The sequence below is a fragment of the Porites lutea genome, chromosome 3 (assembly GCF_958299795.1).
Source record: "Porites lutea chromosome 3, jaPorLute2.1, whole genome shotgun sequence".
NCBI classification, from domain to species: Eukaryota; Metazoa; Cnidaria; class Anthozoa; order Scleractinia; family Poritidae; genus Porites; species Porites lutea.
In genome coordinates this window covers 44,788,889-44,810,335 of record NC_133203.1, presented here as the reverse complement: position 1 = coordinate 44,810,335, position 21,447 = coordinate 44,788,889, and the positions used below count along the sequence as shown (strand labels likewise).

General features: G+C 37.6%; 1 long non-coding RNA gene and 1 pseudogene across 2 annotated transcripts; one reads left to right on the top strand and one right to left on the bottom strand.

The window, feature by feature from the left end:
* The first annotated feature begins 21 nt into the window (after positions 1-21).
* On the top strand, positions 22-21,432 carry LOC140931242 (uncharacterized). 2 transcript variants are annotated; one of them, XR_012164950.1, is made up of 4 exons: positions 22-215; positions 986-1,057; positions 1,795-1,955; positions 20,821-21,432. It is a non-coding gene; the product is annotated as an uncharacterized lncRNA (long non-coding RNA). The 2 variants fall into 2 exon arrangements; XR_012164949.1 differs by lacking the exon at positions 20,821-21,432 and adding an exon at positions 2,471-2,694.
* Positions 4,697-6,680, bottom strand: LOC140930009 (uncharacterized; annotated as a pseudogene).
* Positions 21,433-21,447: the final 15 nt, after the last annotated feature.

The window sequence follows — 21,447 nt, the reverse complement described above, 5'->3', positions numbered from 1 at the left end:
ATATCAGAAGCCCTGTAAATGGAAAGGGATACACAGGACATGTTATTGTTGTGATAGTTTGTTTTTTTATCACACAGGATAATTGGAAGGACAGTATAGAAAAAAAAAATTATCTATTGCTGGAAAAAGTCTCTTCGATTGAAAAGAAAGTGCTGGATCAAAGGAGGGATGGTGAGGCGCACGGCATCTCCACTCCAGCTCCTAGCAAGAAAAGGGTAATGTACGAATATAATGTTGTGAACCTAATGTCAAAATTGTCCGACCTTAAAAGTGTTTAATACTATCCCAGGATTTCTCTCAAGTTTTTTGTTAATATAATAAAATTAATCATCTGCAAGCAACAGGTGAAAGAATTATATAATTAGGGCAAAGATGGTAGTGTCTCAACTTTGTCAACTTTCAGTCCACTCTCTCCCTTCCTCATAGTGATGCAGAGTTTTAAAAGGGTGTGCTATGGTATGTACTAGGTCATAGTAAGCAGGATGATGATGTCCACTGCTTTTGTACTTTAATTGATGCAAATCTTTTTGGTGATGGCCAAGTGACAACATCACTGCCCCAGTTTCAAACTGTTTTGTGATAGCAAAAGAGGTGCCTATAGTGTACAGCAGTTTTCTGTACCTCACATCTGGCATGCATGAGACTGAACTTGTAAAGAGTGATGATGCTGTGTTTAAGCTGTATTGTTCTTAAGCCTTAGTGACAGTGCCTTCTACACTGTACATTATATGTGCTTACAATTTGTGAGAATTCAAGGCAAGACACAAAATATTGGGTAATGCATATAGCTCCAGTTGTCATGAAAAGAAACCCGGAATAATTTTTTTCAATGTTGATTTTGGGAAACTCCAGACTTAGGATTTAATAGTGTAGCTTGGGAAAGTGATAACCCTACAAGGAGTAAGTTTTGTATGACGTCCATGATGCCCTGTAGCTGATTACACTGTATGTTGGTTCTCAATCTTTTTGTGTGTTTGTTTTATAGTTAAAGCTAGATGACGATGTGGGGGAAGCATCTGGAGCATCTGCATGTAATACACCATCCAATCGACCTCTAGTATGTAAACTTACACATGATCATCAATTTTATTTCAAAATGGAAATATAAAGGAAAACAAGTGGGGACCCTCTCTTATGAGTTCCAAAAACTCCCCCCCCCCCCTCCTCCATGATTTTTCTCCCAAATGAATTTGAAATAAGCAGACACTTCTGCAGGCACAAGAGAGGGTTCCTCTTATAGTGTGACTACTTTTACCGGGGCCACTAAGGTAAAATTGAATTGCAAGAAAACAATACATTTCAAGTGAACAATGCCCAGGAGACCTATTTCTCTGACGCAAGATGTTATTTTGTCATCTACCAGCAATTTCTTCACTTTTATTTGTGCGCTTTGCAATAACATGCAACCGCAAGTCAAAAATATATAATTGTTTACATTTTATCACCTCCATCGTTCACTCTTAAATTGACCTCTTGGGAAACGTATGCTATCTTCAGTGGGTTCCAAAGGTCACATCTGTCAGTTGTAATTGGTTGATTTTGATCCATGTTGTTTATTTGGTTGCATGGTAATTGTGATTGACAACTAATTTTCTCGAAATGTATTGTGGTTTTCCTGTAATCCGATTGGTCAACTTTGTCTAGGGGCCCAGGTTACAGTTGTTGCAGTGACTGTAACACTGGTTTTAAATGTTAATAGTAATGTTTTGATGCAATATTGATATTGAAGTTTAAGAAATTGTTTTTAGTTGTTCATTATTGATGAGAAACTGTCTTTGATTTTCTTTCCATTAGATGTTTAATGGCACTGACTTGGTGTCATTGTCTTCTGGTGGAGATAGTGTTTTCGACACTTTTTACAGTAGAGGAAATGGCCGATGGCATTGTTGAGCCCAGTCGTGCCAACTCAAGTGGCAAGGCTACTCTCGACCAAGAGAGAGTAGACCTTTTGAAAAGTAAGTACAGTTAAAATTATTGTGAAAATGTATTCTTGTGTAATTTCTTTTTTTTTGTTTTTGTTTGTATATTTTGTGAAAGGCTCATGGGAATAAAACAAAATTAGAACTTATTATATAAGTCATCCCGAGTGAATCTTGCTTTGTCTTAATTGTGATTCCCCTAAAAGTCTTGGCCACAATTCCAGTCTAATTGTCGGAATACTTTATTATTACTATTCACAATGTATGTGTCAACTAACATTGAATGGAAGAATGTAGAGCCATGCTTGTGCCTTAATACAACGTAGACTTGCCTCTTCTAGAAGTGTTTCAAGGAATTATGACCATGATTGCAGCTATAAGTTTTAAATGGATACATTACATGAAGTTGGTGTACAGTGTAGTTATGTCTGCAATCAAGTTTTTTTACTTAAGAGAACCCCTCCCCCCTTCCCTGGTTTGAGGGTTTAGTCGCTGAAACAAAAGAGAATTATGCAAAGGTAATAATATTGATTGTTTTTTTGGCTTTGCAGGTGCCATCAGAGAAAAATATGGAGAAAATTTATTAAATAAAAAGTGGAATGTCCTGAGGCAATCTCTTAACCAAAAATGCCTTGATATAAAAAAAGAAAAAAGGCCAAAAGCAGAGTAAAAATTGAATTGACAACAGTGGAACCCCAGCAACTCAAACTCAGATAACACAAATTGTAAGTTCTGTTTCTCCTGAATTTCCACCCACTTTTCGGTCATTTTCACTTTGTTAACACTGGACGAAAAAATGGATTTAATGATATTTGCCTCAAAGACAAATCTAAGACAAATCTGACGTCAGATTTGTCCACCGATCAAATGCCCCAAATGTGAGACAAATCTGTTGTCATATTTGTCTCGAAGAAATGTGAGACAAAAATTATGTGGTTCAAAAATGCCATTATATTTGCCCTTGTACAAAGGTATTTAAAACAAGACAAATACGAGGACAAATAAATTCTTGACTTCTTTTTCCAGTAAAATCGCAAGATAATTTGCTATTAATTGTTTAGAGATATCTTTGTTTATCTGATAATTCACGTTACTGAGATGTTTAAGATAGGGAAAAAGGAAAGAATTAGCTTTAAATTACCGATCTCTGCAAATATTTTTGAATCTTATTTTTGAAAAAACGAAAAAGTTTTTATCAATAAATTAGATGGCGTGACATTTTAAGATTTTATATATCCATGTATTGATAAGGAGTCTTTTGCCCTTTTTTGCGTATGCTAGCAAGCTTGCTCGCAAGGCAAGTGTGAGCCATCTTTTAGTAAAGATTGAAAAATTGGAGTGGACGTAAAAGGAAAGAATCCCTCCTCTCTTTGACTCCTTTAACTGAGTTGTCAGTGTTTTGATCAGTGTTACTGCTGTGCTACTGGAAATATGAAAGTTCAACTCAAATTATTCAACCATATGGTAGAGTCTTATTTGCACTACCACCCTACACTATATAGGGTCTAAACCACATCACCATGTTAACTCGACATAATGAAAGGCCAAGGCAGTGGAGAAAATGTTCACTATAACAAGGTTTTTTTTCCCATATTTTTTACTTTTACTGGGATGAAAAATACCGTTTGTTATTCCGAGGACTTCATTATATCGGTTTGTTATATCGGAGTTCCACTTTACAATGGCCCACCCCTATATAATATATTTGACTGTATAGGTTATTTCTAACAGGCTTTTAAAGTCTCTAATTAATATTGTACCAAGCCCAAGAATCAAAGAATCTCTCATCAGTGAATAATTAATACTGCATACTGATAATAACACTGTAATAACATTAACTCCGTTTCATTCTGTTTCTTTTCCCCTGGTTTAGAAAGCTTCTTAACAGTGTTAGTTTTCATTTTTTATTAAATTTTTAACACTGTCCACCCTAGGTAAACAATAAATGATTAATATTGCGGGCCAGGATGCATATTGCAGTGAGTGTTTGTAAAGAAATAATTACTGTGAAATAAACTCAACCAGATAGGACCACCAGACATTAACCAATTATAGCTAATGTTTACAACAAGGAAGTCTGACTTTGTTCCTTCTTTAGCCAATCAAAACCAAGAACACTGATTTAATTTCAATGTTTAGGTGGCTCCTGTTAAGTTTATCACAGTGTACCGTGAAAAAGGCAAACAAACTAAAAGAGTATAAATAACAATTATTGTTTGTTTCTCAATTCCCTTTTTCAAACATTTATTTCATTTACTAGGAAGTGTCCATCCATTTCAAAAAAGCATATGACAACTTAATCAAGATTATGCTTGACTTACAATCTCATTTTTGAATATCTTAATGGACTGTGATGGTTTCTCTGCAGTTCCACCACTAGAAATTAAACAGTCATTAAATATGCAAACATTTCTGGTAGTTTAGTCACAAGTAAATTTTTCTTTCAAGTGGCAGAACAAAGAGCACATTTTCTCTTCTCCATGTTTGGACAGTTCCAATAAATTTACATTTAATTCTCTGAACTGGTATAAACGAAGCAGGTCCTAGTCAGGCTCAAATATGTCCTTACACCAAATTTCAGTGTTGCCACTTCCATGCCTGTTCCTATCTGGATGTCTTTGGAACCACGAAACTCTGGCCATGACAAGAGCTTTTGGTTCTCCACCAAGAAAAATATTTTGCTTCAAGTAGTAGTGAACTACTCCTGGTCTTGCATCAGATGATGTAGGATCGATCTGGCCGTCAACTCCAACCCAAGAAGCAATGACATATGATGATCATTCACTCCTCGAGTCGAGGGATCCATATCGATCACCGCAAAATTCCACGCTGGCAAAACGATCAAATATTGCACTTTCATTAACCGCATCAACTCCTTCAAGAAATGTTGAATAGGAGTGCATCAAATAATCAAGTTCATCATCTTCAAGATAATCCATCTTATATGGTGAAATACAATAAAATAATTCATTGTCAAACCACTGATCTGATTTGGTCACAACACTTTCTGATAGTGTCAAGACAGCAACAGCTGAAGTAATATCTAGGAGGGGATCTGAACTTCTGTTGTTCATTTGTTGGAATACTTGGCGAAAATGTTCCTGGAAGAGACTTGGAAATGGAAGGTCTCTGATTTCTTGATCTCGGAGAAATTTCCTCATGAGCTGAATCTCAACAGCTCTTTGATTAGTTTTGAAATCTCCAAGGATGCCATTGAAACGTTCAAATGAGAATAGCCAAAAGTTATGGACAGGTCCATACAGTCCAACACACAGTTAATAATATGTGTATGGAGATGCATATTGGGTGTTACTTCCATCTGTCCATACATTGATTCAAACTTCTTGCAGAATTGCATAAGAAAAGAGTGAGCCTCACCAAGAGAGCGAATGGTGATAATTGGGGCTGTTAGTATTCTGCAAGCTTTAACAAACAAGAGCCACAATTTGTAATCTTCTGAGGGAAGAAATTCCTTGAGGGTGAACTCAGAGTACACCACAGTCCATAGTTTCCACTGATCAGAGGTAAAACTTCCAAAACTTGAGGCAATTTTGTTTGGAATCCTTCCCATATTTGAAGGCACTTTCATACTATCAATCATAACCTGGATTGATTTCAAATCAGCATGTTTTAGTTTCTTGTTTGGAAGCCAAATATTCTTGACCATATGTTTAGCAGTCCCCAAAAATAGATTATGCATGGGATCAATTATTACTTATTATTATCAATTATTGCATCAGTTCTGTGTAGCGTGTACCATATTTGGTTTGCTTGTACTCCCGTCCTTGAAGAGTATCTTCAAGCAAGATTTCTTGGGCTTCAGAACGGTGCTCTTCATTTGTTCGATGCAGACAATTCTCAAATCCTCCGAAGTTCATTTTGTCTCCAAAATTCTTACCAGGAATGAATTTCTTTTTACACTTTGAACAGCCGCGTACAGCACCATGTCCTAAAAATCCACATAGTTTTCTTGCTGCAGGTACATCACAAGCTACTAAAAGCAAGGCTGCAAAAAACTTCTGAGACATTCCATATGATCCAGAATGGAAAACCTCAATTCCATGTTCCCATAGTTCATTAAGTTCTGTAACCACTGGGACGAGAAATGGGTTCAAACTTGAAGGTTCACCAGGACCAGGAATGATTCCAACTACAATAATGTTCTCTCTTTTGAATCTCTCAGCACGGGGTAAGTTCATAAATGGCCAGATAAATAACGCCAACACTGTATGGTGAATGTTTAAAGGGCTGAAACCAATCAACATTCATCATGAGGCCTAAATTCCTTTCATGACTCATGAAACGAGTACCATCTCTGCCTTTAAAGTCTCTCTATACAGTTCCATGTATCACATCACTCAGTAAGCCCTGAATGCTTGATGTTTCCCTTTCTCTCCAGAGCTCACAGTGCGATGCAAAATCAAGACGCTGGAGGAAAATGCGTAGTGTTTCAATGATGCTATTGTAGCAATACACTTTAATAGGATACAGTTTCGTCTTTCCATCTTGAAGCTTCACTTCTTTCAAGAGAACTTCATTGCATGGTTTTCGATGTGCTCTGTGTCTGTGATTTGGAAAGTTAACATAGGAGCATTTTTTGGAAACTCTTTGACTGCCTACTTTCTCAAAAGCAGAGTTGTAATTGTAGAGAGAATTGCACTTTGGGCAAACCACAAACTTTTGAAAGCCATCCTTATGGAGGTTGAAATATTTCTTCAGCATATATAAACTTGATGGAAATGATGCAAGAAACAATGACATCCATGGAATGCGTTCTAATATGACAGAAAAAAAGCATGCAAAAACTGGAGAAGGAGTTCAATTCCTCGATCAGCAATATTACAATAACTCCACCAATAGAGTACTAAAGTGATGACGTCATAAAAATGAAATTTCTGAAATTATGGGATAATATTGGTCCGGATATTCTGAAAGAACAATGTCCAAGAGGCCTACTTGCCAAAAATGAGCATTTGGGGGCAAATTGTCTCTGAGATCATAGCCCAGTTATACTCAGAAAACTCCATACAAACCCTTCTAATTTTTTTTTGGGTCGACCCAAAAAAAATTTAGAAGGGTTTGTATGGAGTTTTGTAAGCATAACTGGGCTACGATCTCAGAGACAATTTGCCCCCAAATGCTCATTTTTGGCAAGTAGCTATAGGCCTCTTGGACATTGTTCTTTCAGAATATCCGGACCAATCCCATAATTTCAGAAATTTCATTTTTATGACGTCACACTTTAGTACTCAATAGCAAATAAACAAAAGTATCCAGTTGATAAGAAAAATTCTGCTCTGGGATCCAGCATCAGTCTCTACAGCAGCAGGGAAATTCAATTCGTTGACATCCTCCAAAACAGTTTCTTCCACTAAATCATCCCATACCTCATGGCTTGCAGTACAATTGCTTTCACAGTACAGACTGTCAAATTCTTCAGGTTCAGCAATGCATCTTTGAACAAATGCTTCATCAAACAACTGGAGGTCTTCATCATCTAGGTCTCCAAAGTGGGGGTTTTGAGCATCCAGAATGTCATTTATATCATCACCTGCAAGTGCCAACAGGCAAAAGGCGAAAGTTCAGTTATGTAATGAAACAAATTATTATATTCTTTTCCCTATACTGGATTGTAACTAAGAGAAGAGGGCAGGGGTCTAGTTTTTCTTTTGGTTACTACGAGTATGACCCAGGATTACTTAGCTGGGAAACAAAGGGAAAACAGAACCAAAAAAAATTCCTGGATGTTTAATTCTCCACCAACTAGTAAACCAAGTATCTCAGTCTATAGCCTGCAGAATTGTTTTTGTGCGTGTGAGAGTTTTGAGTTGTTTCCTAAGGGAGATATATGACTCTCGGGTGGCATTTGATTGATGCATTTCTGTTCTCAGCCAATAAAAAATTTTCTTCTGCAGTGACAAAACCATTCAAAACACCTGCATAGCCTTCAGGCATACGGGATTTCAAAGCATCTCCACCACATTTTCCTCAAGACTTTGCAGCCCCTCTTCCTTTAATTTTCCTCACTTAAATGTTCCCATCAGCTACACAGGATAGTAAACAGTTCTTATAACAATCAATTATGATTATGATTTTATGCAGGTGGAGTACGATTGCATGAGAATTTATACTATTTTATAAAAGAAAATCATTGCAGTTATAGATGCAACTTTTGCAGTTGTGAAAAGAAAGCCTGAGGAAAATATTCAGGCTTGTACAGGATTCGAACCCTTGACCTCTGTGATACCAGTGCAGTGTCTACCGCCAACTGGGAGCAGGTTGTTTAATTGGTTCGTTATAAATCCATGAAAGGACAATGATGAAGTTATGAATATATGACAATCATAATGCACCGGTATTGCAGAGGTCAAGGGTTGAGGGGTCGTGTATACTAAAAAATATAATCATTCTTATCTTACTACGGTATACATAAAAGATTAAAAATGTACATTAAATGCAAGAAATAAGATTAAAATTTAAGAATTATAATTGCATGAAAATTCGTACTCTTGTGCCAAGGTCTTGGAAAATTTTAAGTAATTTTGGTAAGATTTCCATAATAACCCCAGACATTATCCTCTTCAGAAAAATGAGGGTCAAAGGCGCAGGCCTGACCTGAAAATGACCCCTCCCTCCCAAAAAAGTTACCAGTTCGTCGGTTCGTTGGATGTTCGTGGGATTTATGTTACATAATACATATATGTATGGGGCACCCGGAAATCTTACCATTTTCTATCACGGCTAAGATTATTAGCTTTACCGTTTGAGCTGCGATTACGATTGTCTTGACCACTTTGGCATTCTAAGTTGTCCTCAAACGCACCAAGATCTTCCCGATCGCTTTGAGACGGTACTTCGCTGTTGTCACTGTCAAAGAAAGCTTCATTTGTTGCTGCAAGATCTTTTAGATGTCTTGATCGCGTACCTCGACTCACAAAATCATTGCAGTGACTGCCAAAATACGGGCGTCTGGAAAAGCCGGAAACCGGAATCCGGAATAGGAACGGGAATGGGAACAGGAACCGGAACCGGAACCGGAAACAGGAACGGAACAGGAACAGCAATGTGAAGGGGAACCAGATATCATTTACTTTAAATTATTTTAATTCGAATTCAATTTATACAAAAAATAAGAACACTACTCTGGTATCATGCTCCCCCCCCCCCCCGAATCTCTTTATAATACGGCAGCGAGAAGGTAGAAAAAGCCGCAGGTTAAATAAGTAAAGCAACAGCTTTGCGAGTGCATCGCGCTTTCTGTCAATTTCTTCACCGCGTATGCACAACTACGATGTAAATGATCAAATCTTAACTTCTCTTGAGAAGGTGAACGGCAGGCAATAAATTTTATTGTGTCTTTCTGAGCTCGGACGCGGTCTCCAGCTTCATTTCCCAACCTTTAAAAGACTGGTCAATTTGGAATTAATGAGAAATAGTTTGAATTAAGACCCGAATTCAATTTCTAAGTGGCGTTTTCGCTGGCTTTGCCGTCGTCAGATCTTAAGGTTCCTTTTGTCTCTCACAGGAAGGTGGTTATCACATGTTAATATTATTTGTCAGACCATGTGTATACGAGACACCCACCGGAGACGTTTATTGGGCTGCCATCGCCTCAGGTTTGCTCCATAGATATATTGTACGGTGCTAAATTGGGAAGTTAAGATAGATAGTCCACAGCTTAAAAAGGGTATTAACACGTACCTCCTCCTCCTCCTCCTCCTCCTCCCCCCCCCCAAACCCATCCCAGCCAGTACTTCATCTACCTCAATCGCGTGCAATAGGGACCTTAATAAGCAAGCAGAACGTTGACGTCCAGGCCCGGGTTGCTCGAAGCATGGTTAGTGCTAACCAGCGTTAAATACCATGGAAACCTATACATTTTGATACCTCTTAACCAACGGTTAGCGCTAACCAGGCTTCGAGCAACCGGCCCCAGGACATTAAAAATGGAAACTGGAAGTGGATGTTTTCTGTCTTTAGGTGCTCTGACTCAACAAATTCGCACAGTGGAAGGTAAGAGGAAGAATTCAGATTCGTTGTGTGAGACAGAAGCGTTCCATCAAGCGACGGTCAGCGTTCTCGTTGCTTAAGTTCGCTATTATGTTTGACACGAAAACACAATGTGTCATAGGCTAAAGATAAAGAAAAGTTAATTAGATTAACATTTCAAGGGTGTTTTCTTGTTTCTTTAATTATTTCTCTGGCTTTTTATTTATATCACGATTATATCTTTTTCTTTTCATATCTCTATACACTGTTTATATTCCCCTTCCTATTCCGGTTCCAGGGGGGGGGGCCCACGACTTAGCGAAATTTCGTGTACCTATGATCCACCGATTTATGACATCACATCCGGTTGCAGAGTTGCTGCTCTGTTTTCGCGCGAAGCACAAAGATGGACGCCCGATGGTATTTGGTTTCCTCGTTATTTTTACTCACAGGCTAACGGAATTATGTATCTTGAATGCCGAGAATATTAAGAAGGTATATAGCCTATCTTTCAAGCAAATGTCATGACCAAAGAAAGAAGTTTTAGTACTATTTTATCGATAAATATCATGCAGCTGCGAGGAATGTCATGGCGAGTCTTGCGATGTTTCAAAACGAGTGTCGTTAACGTTTTGCGGCTTTTGCGGCCTCTGATTTAGAGAAGTCATCAATCAAAATATAATTTCCTAAGCGGAATAGAATGGGGAAAACGCCGATAGCTACAGTTTAAAGTGGTCACCGCTGGAAGGCTGGATCACGCCTCGTAAAGTTGCAGAAACTTTCACTCAACTGCATGGTTTTGAGGAATGTCATGGCGAGTCTTTCGCTGTTTGTAATCGAGCGTCACTCAAGAGTTTGGCTTTCGCGGCTCCTGATTCATCAACGTCATCAATCAAAATTGCCTATCCTGAGCGAAATTCCGTGGAGAAAAAGCTTATAGTCACAGTTTAAAGTGTTAACAGCTGGAAGGCTTTATAACTCGACGTAAAGTTGCTGCAAGGGCTCAGTCTTCTGCTGTTCGAAGACCCTCTGGCATGATGTCGCATAGATAAGGTTAGTAGGTTTGCTGCTTTTTTTTCTTTTAGTGCACGTGAGAGAATTACAAGGAGCGTAGAGTAGCGAAATATTAGAGTTATTCAATGTTAGAGCGTGAGCTTTTAATAGTTAAGAGAATTAGATAATTTTTTAAGTCATTGATGAAAGGGGAATTCTTAAAGAACAGGTGGTTACTATTAGAAAAGGGCAGTAAAACATCCGAAAGAACTACCCTTTTTCTCACAGCACTTTCTACTGGATCTCTAAAACTGTATTTTATTGTGTAAGAAACACATAAAATAGAAAAAATGTGACAGAGAATAGACCGTTTGCTTTGGGAGGTGGTGCCCCAGGAGAGGTGGAGATATTAAGAGGGCCTACACCAAGAAGAACAATATTATAACAAAAACAATAATCTTGTGATCAATTATTATTACTAGTAGCCTTTTTTGAGTACGATAGTATACCAGAAAGATACCACATGCCTGCAATTGCTGTGATCATAATTTATTGTTTTAGAGCGAGGCATGCAAGGTTTTTGCTTAGGGGATTTCAGGGGTGGTAACAGCACACCTACACTGTATGACAGAGTGCATTGTTGCTTATGGCGGATTGTGAAACTTGATGACAGCAAACTTAATTTGCACAGATAAGCAAAATTGCATTGCCAGTTATTTTCTCTCTGTGTGGTAGGGAATAGACAGTCAATTACATGTGAAGGACTGGAAGTATATTTTTTGCCAATTTTCCCTTGCCGAGCCTTAAAATCCATATTGTAAGACAGTTGTGCATAAGGGATATTTGCATTATTTTTTATTCTAGGATCCTTAAAAGTTGAGAGGGGGTCTTCATGGCCAAAACAAACAAAAGTATTTTATATGAAACTTGAATGAAATTTCTACCTGGTAGGGAGTTGTTGGGAGAAGATGGCCTCCCTGGAAAAAGGAAGGATATTTTTTGTTCTGTAATATGAAAATTTCATCTTAAGACTTGCACTTTTTGTTACTAGAAACAATACATGTTAGTGATGGAACCAAAATTCAAAGGTTACTGCAATAATTCACTTCAGTAGAATGGTTTTTCTGTTTCTTAATCACAATGTTTTTACTCTGTAACTTTTTAATAAGGTTGACAGTGGTCTTCTTTTATTACAATGTTGAATGGCATGCCTGAGGGGGAGGGGTATGTACCTGTAGCTGGTGGGGCAAAAGGGAGTATCCAGCAGAGAGTTCAAACCTTTTTAGGAGAAACAGTCACCCAGTGCAGCTTTGAGTGAGCCGGTGATCATTTTTTTCTTTTGGCCATACATGGACAGTATTTTTATTTTTTGCTTTATACTTCAATTTAAATTTTTTCCTGTTTTTTGGGTATGAAAATGTATGATAATGAGTATGACACAAAGGAAACTAAAATTATCCAGGGATAAAATTGAACCATAATAATAATGATATACAGCTGTGTATAATTAGCATGTATACAACAGTTTTTCTTCTAGTGTTAAAGGAAATACTGAAATTTTATTCACCTACTTTATTTGATTGATCAATGATATTATTATTGTTCTAAAAAAAAGAAACATCAAAATATTTTCAATAAATTACATGTATGAATTTTAGAAACGTCCAAACAAGCCCTGAGACATTCAAGCTGAATTTATTTTCTTTTTCCAAAAAAATATCCACATTCTTGTTATTGACTAACGTCCTTTGATCCTGTGTTTGGCTCAAAATCTTAGTGCTTAGATTCACAATGCATTTTTGATTCTTTTCCAGTATCTACTGAAAAATACAGTCAAATATATACCTTCTCTTCTTAGTTGTATCCTTGACAAGAGGCTTTCAATGCAATGTTCAAGTTGTTTTAACACACAATCCCCCAACAAGTGAAGGTCTAGGAAATATTGGGTAAATGTAGATAATTATAAACATCTTTTTTGTGTCAAAAAGTGTTTACACTCCAATTTCAATCTTCAAATGGCTTGATTTGCATAAAAAGAGTGTTTTTTTTTATTGTTCAGTAGCTCTCGGCTCAAGTTCATATCTTGATCCCATCAATGTATCTTTAGTTTTTACCAGAGGTTTCAGTGGTTTCAAAACAAGCCGGTGACCACCGGAGTTCCATCGGCTACTTGATTGTATGTTGCCAGTAATTCCAGTGCCCCCAGCCTCCAGATTCGGCTGCCTACTTTAAAACATTTTGAAACCCCTGAAGGTTATCTACTGACGGTGAGCTAGTATAATTTACAAAGGAACCCTACCAAAGGATCAGAAAGCCAAGCCAAGTAGTGTAGGATAAAGACTGACCATCTCAAAACCCACTCCCTATTCCATGGCACATACCGTATAGAAGTACCATAACCTTCTCCCTGGGTGTTAAAGTAACAGTAAAGAGGGGTTTCAGGTGTAGTCTCTTGTCTTTGTTTTATTTTTCTGATTTGCTACAACCTTTGCTCCTCTGCAGGGAAAGATGGTTTGGCAAGAGAAAAGCAGAAGACAGTTTGATCAAAGGATTTATTAATTCACATTTTGCTATTCCATCTGTTAAGAGGATTTTCTAACCAGCCCAGGTTGCTCAAAGCATGGTTAGTGCTAACCAGCGTTAAATACCATGGAAACCTATACATTTTGATACCTCTTAACCAACAGTTAGCGCTAACCAGGCTTCGAGCAACTGGCCCCAGATCATTAAAATAGTCTGGAATTTATTAAAGCTGAAAATAAAAATACATGCTGTTCTTGTGGTTCCTTTAAAAGACAGCCTTAAATAAATTGCGGGTCTGAAAAATGGAGTTGTAAATAAGCTCATCTGGCTATGTTAATTTTTGATAATCTTTTTTTCCATCAAATTTAATTACTAGTAAAAACCTACAACCAAGAACCTGTATTTTCCCAAGTTAGCCTAGACAAGTCAGGTTCTTAAGGAAAAACTAATTAGCACAGACTAAGGCTATTTAGGTTCAGTCTCAAATAGGTCCTTATTTTCTGAAAAAAAAAATACTTTGTAGCTTTGAGCTAAAAGTATTTAGTGGCATATTCAGCTCTTTCCTTAGTATATGTAAAATCTGTACGCCATCACATTGCAGTCAGAGTAATAATAAATATTATTAGACACCTATGTATCAAAAGAGGACCCTGAATGTTGACTTATCTTACTTTCCCAAGTGTACATTGTGCAGAAGCTTTTTCTAAGATATTTTATAAATAATGGTAATAGGACTGAGGGGAGTCCAATTCAGTCTGTAATCATACAGGTGTTACAAACTTGGACAACCGCAAAGCAGGAGTCAGATTTGTTTAATCGTGAGTACGATTACAGATTGAATTGGACGACACAGAGTCCTGTTACCAATAATTAATTATAACCGTTACAATTTCCAAGAAAATAGATGCATTCCTTTTTGTTGAAAGAGTGTTTGTTCATACCAAATGTCCAAAGTAAGGGAAACTATCACTGGTGGAGACACTGCCTAAATGTTGCATATTCATCCATTTTGGATTCATCGCCAGTTTGTTTGGGTAAGTGATTGTTGCTATGGTTATCATGATAACTTCTGTGATTGGTGGATTTAGCTGAGTGCATTTAATATGATTGGCTAACATAACTGTCCGATTACAGGCAACTATACACAATGATTAAAGAAAAATAAAGCAGTTAATGCACCAATCAAATTTGAGGAAATTGTTTTGAGTGTTCTTTTATAAAGACAGCCTAACTGGAAAATTTTAGCCTGACAGGTTCTTAAAAACCAGTTTCTCAGTTGTGGATTTTTCCTGTATCCTTGTTGAGCTTAATACTGCACATCACTATGCTGGGTGTTAGCCAATCCCTTTTTTGTTTCTCCATGTCAATGAGGTCAGATAGGGATTTACATTTGGTGTTCTAGACCATGGTGCCTTTAATAGAAAGCTTTCTTCTCCTAATCAGGATCATATTAACCATCCTTTACTCTGACTGATTAATTGAGGGATGAAGAACACTAAGGGATGAAGTTGTCATAACACAACCACCAACTCCTTTCCACAGGAGGAACAGAATGCTTAGGGATGGAAAATAAACATGAGAAACTGACTGAAGTATAGAGAGTATTCACATGACGTCACGGTGGCCATATTGGTGTCCCAAAACAATGAAACAGAGACCATGTTGTTGTCCCAAACTAATAAGCCAAGTGAGTGAATACTCTCTATTAAATTCAAGGTTAGTTTGGTTTCCTATAGTTGCATCTAGGGTGTTTGCCTTCGTATCTCCAAGGGAAATATGTGCAGCACAGCCTCCCTCTTCCTCCCAGAAACCTTGATTTCTTCAAAGCTGCTTAGTGCAAGATCATTAGTTTCAGTCTCTCCTGTAAAGTTTTGTAAGTCTTACAAAAAAAACTACAGTTAACACAGTCATCTAGTTAAAATTTGCTGATCCCTGATAAGAAAGTGAATGTCAGGGAAACAGACACTTAGCCTTGAGTGAAAGAGAGTTGGCATGTAAAGTCAAGAAATGTCTTACCAAGGACCAGCTTCGAAGCACACTACTGTACACTGGCCTAGACACTGTCAGAGGATTCCATCTAAACAGAATTGACGTCCTGAACCAGTTCAACATGATTTCAGTGTCTTCTGTTGCTACAGATTTTCCATAAACCAGAAAAGTGTATTCCTCGAAATGTCAGCATTCTTCCTTCCTTTTAACTTATTTGACAGTGAGTTGTACTTAACATTAATGTTTTATGGCTCTGTAACAACATTTCTGTCCTCATGGACTTTCACCTTTCTTTACGAGTTGTGTGGTAGATATACTTTTTAATACTTCTTGATATTCTCTTGTTTGTGCTCTTCTGTCATCTATTTTTGTCTTCCCAGCTAAGCAACATAAAATACATAATTTAAACAATAATGCCCAGAGGGCTAGCCTGTGCCACAGACAGAACTAAACTTCTGGTTAAGTCCCCCTGTGAGACAGCACTGAAATCCTGCTTCTGGGCACCCCATGGCCCACCTGTGAACTAGCACTTGTATATGTGCTATGATTGGCCTCTTAAAAATACCATTATCAGTGTGCCAATCAGGTTGAAGGGAATATCGAAACACATTGTGATTGGCAGCCCAGAATATTGGCATGGCTTTGCAGATGTTACTAACCGGCAATAGATTATGTCTGCGACACAGGCTACACTGACAACCAGACTTACAGTGTAGGATTTAAATATATATTGTTTATAAATTCAAAAGGAAGCATATATTGAAGTCTTTAAAAATACACAAAATTCATTTTTTATACCTTAGATAATCGTTAGATAAAATAAGGTGCAGTACAGCATTATGAATGACCCTAACTGACGGTTAATTCATAGCATTCAATTTACATCAAGAAATACAAGTAATTACCAAGCCAAAATATGTGTTTTGCTGCAGGAAACTTCTAATGTGTTCTACAGTAACTAGACCTCTTATTGACTCTCATATTACAGCTCTAGTGATCCCTTCAGACCTTCAAACCTCTAAAACAGTTAAAACAGCTGTTTTGTTTTTTCACTCTAATTTCATTCTTTTTTGATATTTTACTAATTAATTACATAACTATAATCACTGTAAATCTTTTTTTTTTTTCAACTGTAAAGGTCAAGAACCAATCAACACATGTTTGGGAGCGATACATTTTTAAATAAGTGTTGCAGTTATCAGTTAAGATAAGGAGTAATTTCGAACTACTCATTTTGGCAATATGACTTGTAGTGCATAAGGGTTTCTTTTCAGGATGGGTAAACCTTTATATAGAGAGAAAAGCGTTTACATAAAAACCCATAAAACGGCCATAAATCGGCCGTGGACCACACAGGAGAGATGTAACACACATTTTAAGTAAGGTAAGCTGTTTTTTATTGAAATCCTTTCATTTTCGTAGGTTACAGAAACGATAGGTTTTTTTCCGATACAAATCCTTATATTTTGAATGTTACGCAACAATGCCGATGCTAGCCGATGCTCATATTTCGAGCTTGGGCTACCCGTGGTGTAACGACTCGCCTTTTTCCAGGGAGGCCACTTTCTCCCAACAACTCCCTACCAGGTAGAAATTTCATTCAAGTTTCATATAAAATACTTTTTGTTTGTTTTGGCCATGAAGACCCCCTCTCCTTACAACTTTTAAGGATCCTAGAATCAAATAATGCAAATATCCCTTATGCACAACTGTCTTACAATATGGATTTTAAGGCTCGGCAAGGGAAAATTGGCAAAAAATATACTTCCAGTCCTTCACATGTAATTGAACTGTCTATCCCCTGCAAGTCTTAAGATGAAATTTTCATATTACAGAACAAAAAATATCCTTCCTTTTTCCAGGGAGGCCATCTTCTCCCAACAACTCCCTACCAGGTAGAAATTTCATTCAAGTTTCATATAAAATACTTTTGTTTGTTTTGGCCATGAAGACCCCCTCTCAACTTTTAAGGATCCTAGAATAAAAAATAATGCAAATATCCCTTATGCACAACTGTCTTACAATATGGATTTTAAGGCTCGGCAAGGGAAAATTGGCAAAAAATATACTTCCAGTCCTTCACATGTAATTGACTGTCTATTCCCTACCACACAGAGAGAAAATAACTGGCAATGCAATTTTGCTTATCTGTGCAAATTAAGTTTGCTGTCATCAAGTTTCACAATCCGCCATAAGCAACAATGCACTCTGTCATACAGTGTAGGTGTGCTGTTACCACCCCTGAAATCCCCTAAGCAAAAACCTTGCATGCCTCGCTCTAAAACAATAAATTATGATCACAGCAATTGCAGGCATGTGGTATCTTTCTGGTATACTATCGTACTCAAAAAAGGCTACTAGTAATAATAATTGATCACAAGATTATTGTTTTTGTTATAATATTGTTCTTCTTGGTGTAGGCCCTCTTAATATCTCCACCTCTCCTGGGGCACCACCTCCCAAAGCAAACGGTCTATTCTCTGTCACATTTTTTCTATTTTATGTGTTTCTTACACAATAAAATACAGTTTTAGAGATCCAGTAGAAAGTGCTGTGAGAAAAAGGGTAGTTCTTTCGGATGTTTTACTGCCCTTTTCTAATAGTAACCACCTGTTCTTTAAGAATTCCCCTTTCATCAATGACTTAAAAAATTATCTAATTCTCTTAACTATTAAAAGCTCACGCTCTAACATTGAATAACTCTAATATTTCGCTACTCTACGCTCCTTGTAATTCTCTCACGTGCACTAAAAGAAAAAAAGCAGCAAACCTACTAACCTTATCTATGCGACATCATGCCAGAGGGTCTTCGAACAGCAGAAGACTGAGCCCTTGCAGCAACTTTACGTCGAGTTATAAAGCCTTCCAGCTGTTAACACTTTAAACTGTGACTATAAGCTTTTTCTCCACGGAATTTCGCTCAGGATAGGCAATTTTGATTGATGACGTTGATGAATCATAAGCCGCGAAAGCCAAACTCTTGAGTGACCCTCGATTACAAACAGCGAAAGACTCACCGTGACATTCCTCAAAACCATGCAGTTGAGTGCAAGTTTCTGCAACTTTACGGGGCGTGATCCAGCCTTCCAGCGGTGAACACTTCAAACTGTGGCCATAGACGTTTTCCCCATTCTATTCCGCTCAGGAAATTATATTTTGATTGATGACTTCTCTAAATCAGAGGCCGCAACAGCCGCAAAACGTTAACGACACTCGTTTTGAAACATCGCAAGACTCGCCATGACATTCCTCGCAGCTGCATGATATTTATCATTAAAATAATACTAAATCTTCTTTGTTTGGTCATGACATTTGCTTGAAAGGCCGGCTAGATACCTTCTCAACATTCTCGGCATTCAAGATGCATAATTCCGTTAGCCTGTTGGTTAAAATAACGAGGAAACCAAACAGCATCGGGCGTCCATCTTTGTACTTCGCGCGAAAACAGAGTAGCAACTTTGCAACCGGATGTGATGTCATAAATCGGTGGATCATAGGTATACGAGACAAGTACCAGGCGCTATTGGAGTCGTGGGCCCCCCCCTGTCCGGTTCCTATCCTATTTTTCCCTTTTTTTTCGTATATATTCTGAATTGGAATTAAATCCAGATTAACTTAAATTAAGGTAAATGTTGTCCCTGCTTTTATATAGGTTTCTCTTCCCATTCCGGTTCCTATTCCGGTTCCGGTTCCTGTTCCTGTTCCTATTCCCCTTCCTATTCCGGATTCCGGATTCCGGATTCCGGATTCCGGATTCCGGATTCTGCTTTTCCAGACGCCCCAAACATACCTCTTTTTGCCCATGTTGTCCGACGTCTTTCTGGGGACGGTGCTCCTTTTTGATTTGTAAACAAAATATGTTAATGTGCTATGCTCACGTGCTCTATTTCCTCCAATCAAGTGAATGAAATGACCAGTTTGATGGTGTTTAGCATAATCGGCGGGATTTTGAGCGTCATTTTGCTTACGCTTTTTCGAGCAACGTGGTTTCTTGTTGTTGTGTCGATCTGAGTTGTCTTCTTTTCGTTATAAATTCTCCGATATGTATCGCCCAAGTACTCCAAATTCAGGAAGAAATGATGACTTTTTCGCGGATTCACCAGAAAGACCGATCACGCAGAACGCACGGTAAGCCTGTAATTATTTTGATTCTTTGGTTTCGATTTCAGTTTTCTTTGTTCTTTTGTCAATGGAGAAATTGATCCAAAATGTAACGAATACTAGTAATAAAAAACTGTTATAAAGTAAAACGTTCTCCTATTCCTTTATGTTTAGGTAACAGTTCCACGAGGGCAAAATCGTCCTAACGTTCTTGTCACGAGAAACCGTCAGGACATCCGTCGCCCACTAAGCGATAGTAGCAGCCGGGAAGCCCCTTTAAATATGGATTTAGATATGGACGAAGATACGTCGCCCACTTTCCCCCCAGCTAGCCGTTCGATTAGAACGCCGAGCGGAATTTCTTCGACGCCAGAAAACAGTACACCTTACGGATCGCGTTGCAATGACACGCACACTCAGGTGCTGAAGTTGCAACGTCAAATTGCTCTGCTCGCAGACAAAATAAATCAGTTGCAAGACTCGCCAGCCGCCTCGACACAAGTCACAAGTGCATCTAGCAAACAAAGGAACCTTCCTAGAGATATGGTTGTGAGTATAATAGCAATTACCATTTATCCTTGTCACGTAGATCGAAGCTGGACAGAGGAATCTTAGTAAATTCCCTGAAAACTTACAATAAATTTTGCTTCCCTTACCCAGCATTATATATAACTAGCTCTTGCCATTTGACACAACCTATGCCATCCCATTAGGTCTTCTTGTTGTGCAAAACACCTGAAACTTACTGAAAGCAATTTGATTTTAATTAGTTTGATGAACAGATCATATGGTTAACAATCATTTTCTGATATTACCCGGTCAGGTACCGGTATAGTAGTTTCTTATGAGATAACTTTACTTTGAATTGCACTGTACACTGATGTGCTAGAAAAGGAAACCATCAGTAACTATTAACATGGCAAATTGGCTATTCAACCGACGTCAATAACTTGAACCTCCACTTCCAGATGTTTTTGTATTTTCTTACAGAGTTTAAGTTTCTTGGGTTCTACTGTAGATTTTAAGAGTACAGGGGTAGGAAAATGATATTATAAGGAGTGTTTCATGGATATATTAGAAATTATTATAAATTGTTTTGAATAGTACAGTCAAGTTATTGTTAATTTTATGTTCTTTCTCTTAGATTTATTAGCGATATAATTGCCAACTTTGCAATGATTAGAGTCCATTTTATAAAAAGGCGTGATAATCTACATGCATAGTAATTAATTCACAATCTTCTTTCATAACATTTATAAACTGACAAAACTTATGATGTTTTGTTTTTTCTCTTCTTTTCCTTGAGTTTTGTGGAGGAAATACATGTAGATGGACAAATCAAATGAATAGGCCACGTGCACTAAGATGTCACGTGATCAATGCTTCCTTTAAACTTGGAATCTTGCTGTTGCCTAAAATTGACAGAGCACGTAAAAATTATGGAACACCTGAAATTTGAGAGGAAGCGCATTCAAGGGAGATATTTATGGCACTCTGATTTTTCAACAAAGTAGTATTATTTGTATTGGCCGCCATGTTGGAGGGCATACTCTTGCCCTCCAACATGGCAGCCAGAACTACTTCTAGCTTATATCTTGTTAAACATGTGATAGTTATGCTCAGATGTGCTGTAAACATTGGCACATATTTTCAATATTTTCCTTGAAGTTTAAGTGCACAATTTGTGTTCAGAAAGAGATACTTCATCATTTTAAAAATCACATTTTGGCCATGTGACCAGCTATGAACTTAATCATTTTAAGAAAATGGCGCGAATTTGAAAAACCAAGTTACTATTATTTTATTTAAGAAATGACCCACTAATCGTTTTTCGAAGGCAAAATCATATAACTTTCATTTTCATAAAAACGATGTCACATGACCTCTTGGTGCAAAAGGCAGAATAGGCCTATTGAACATTGTTTATATAAAG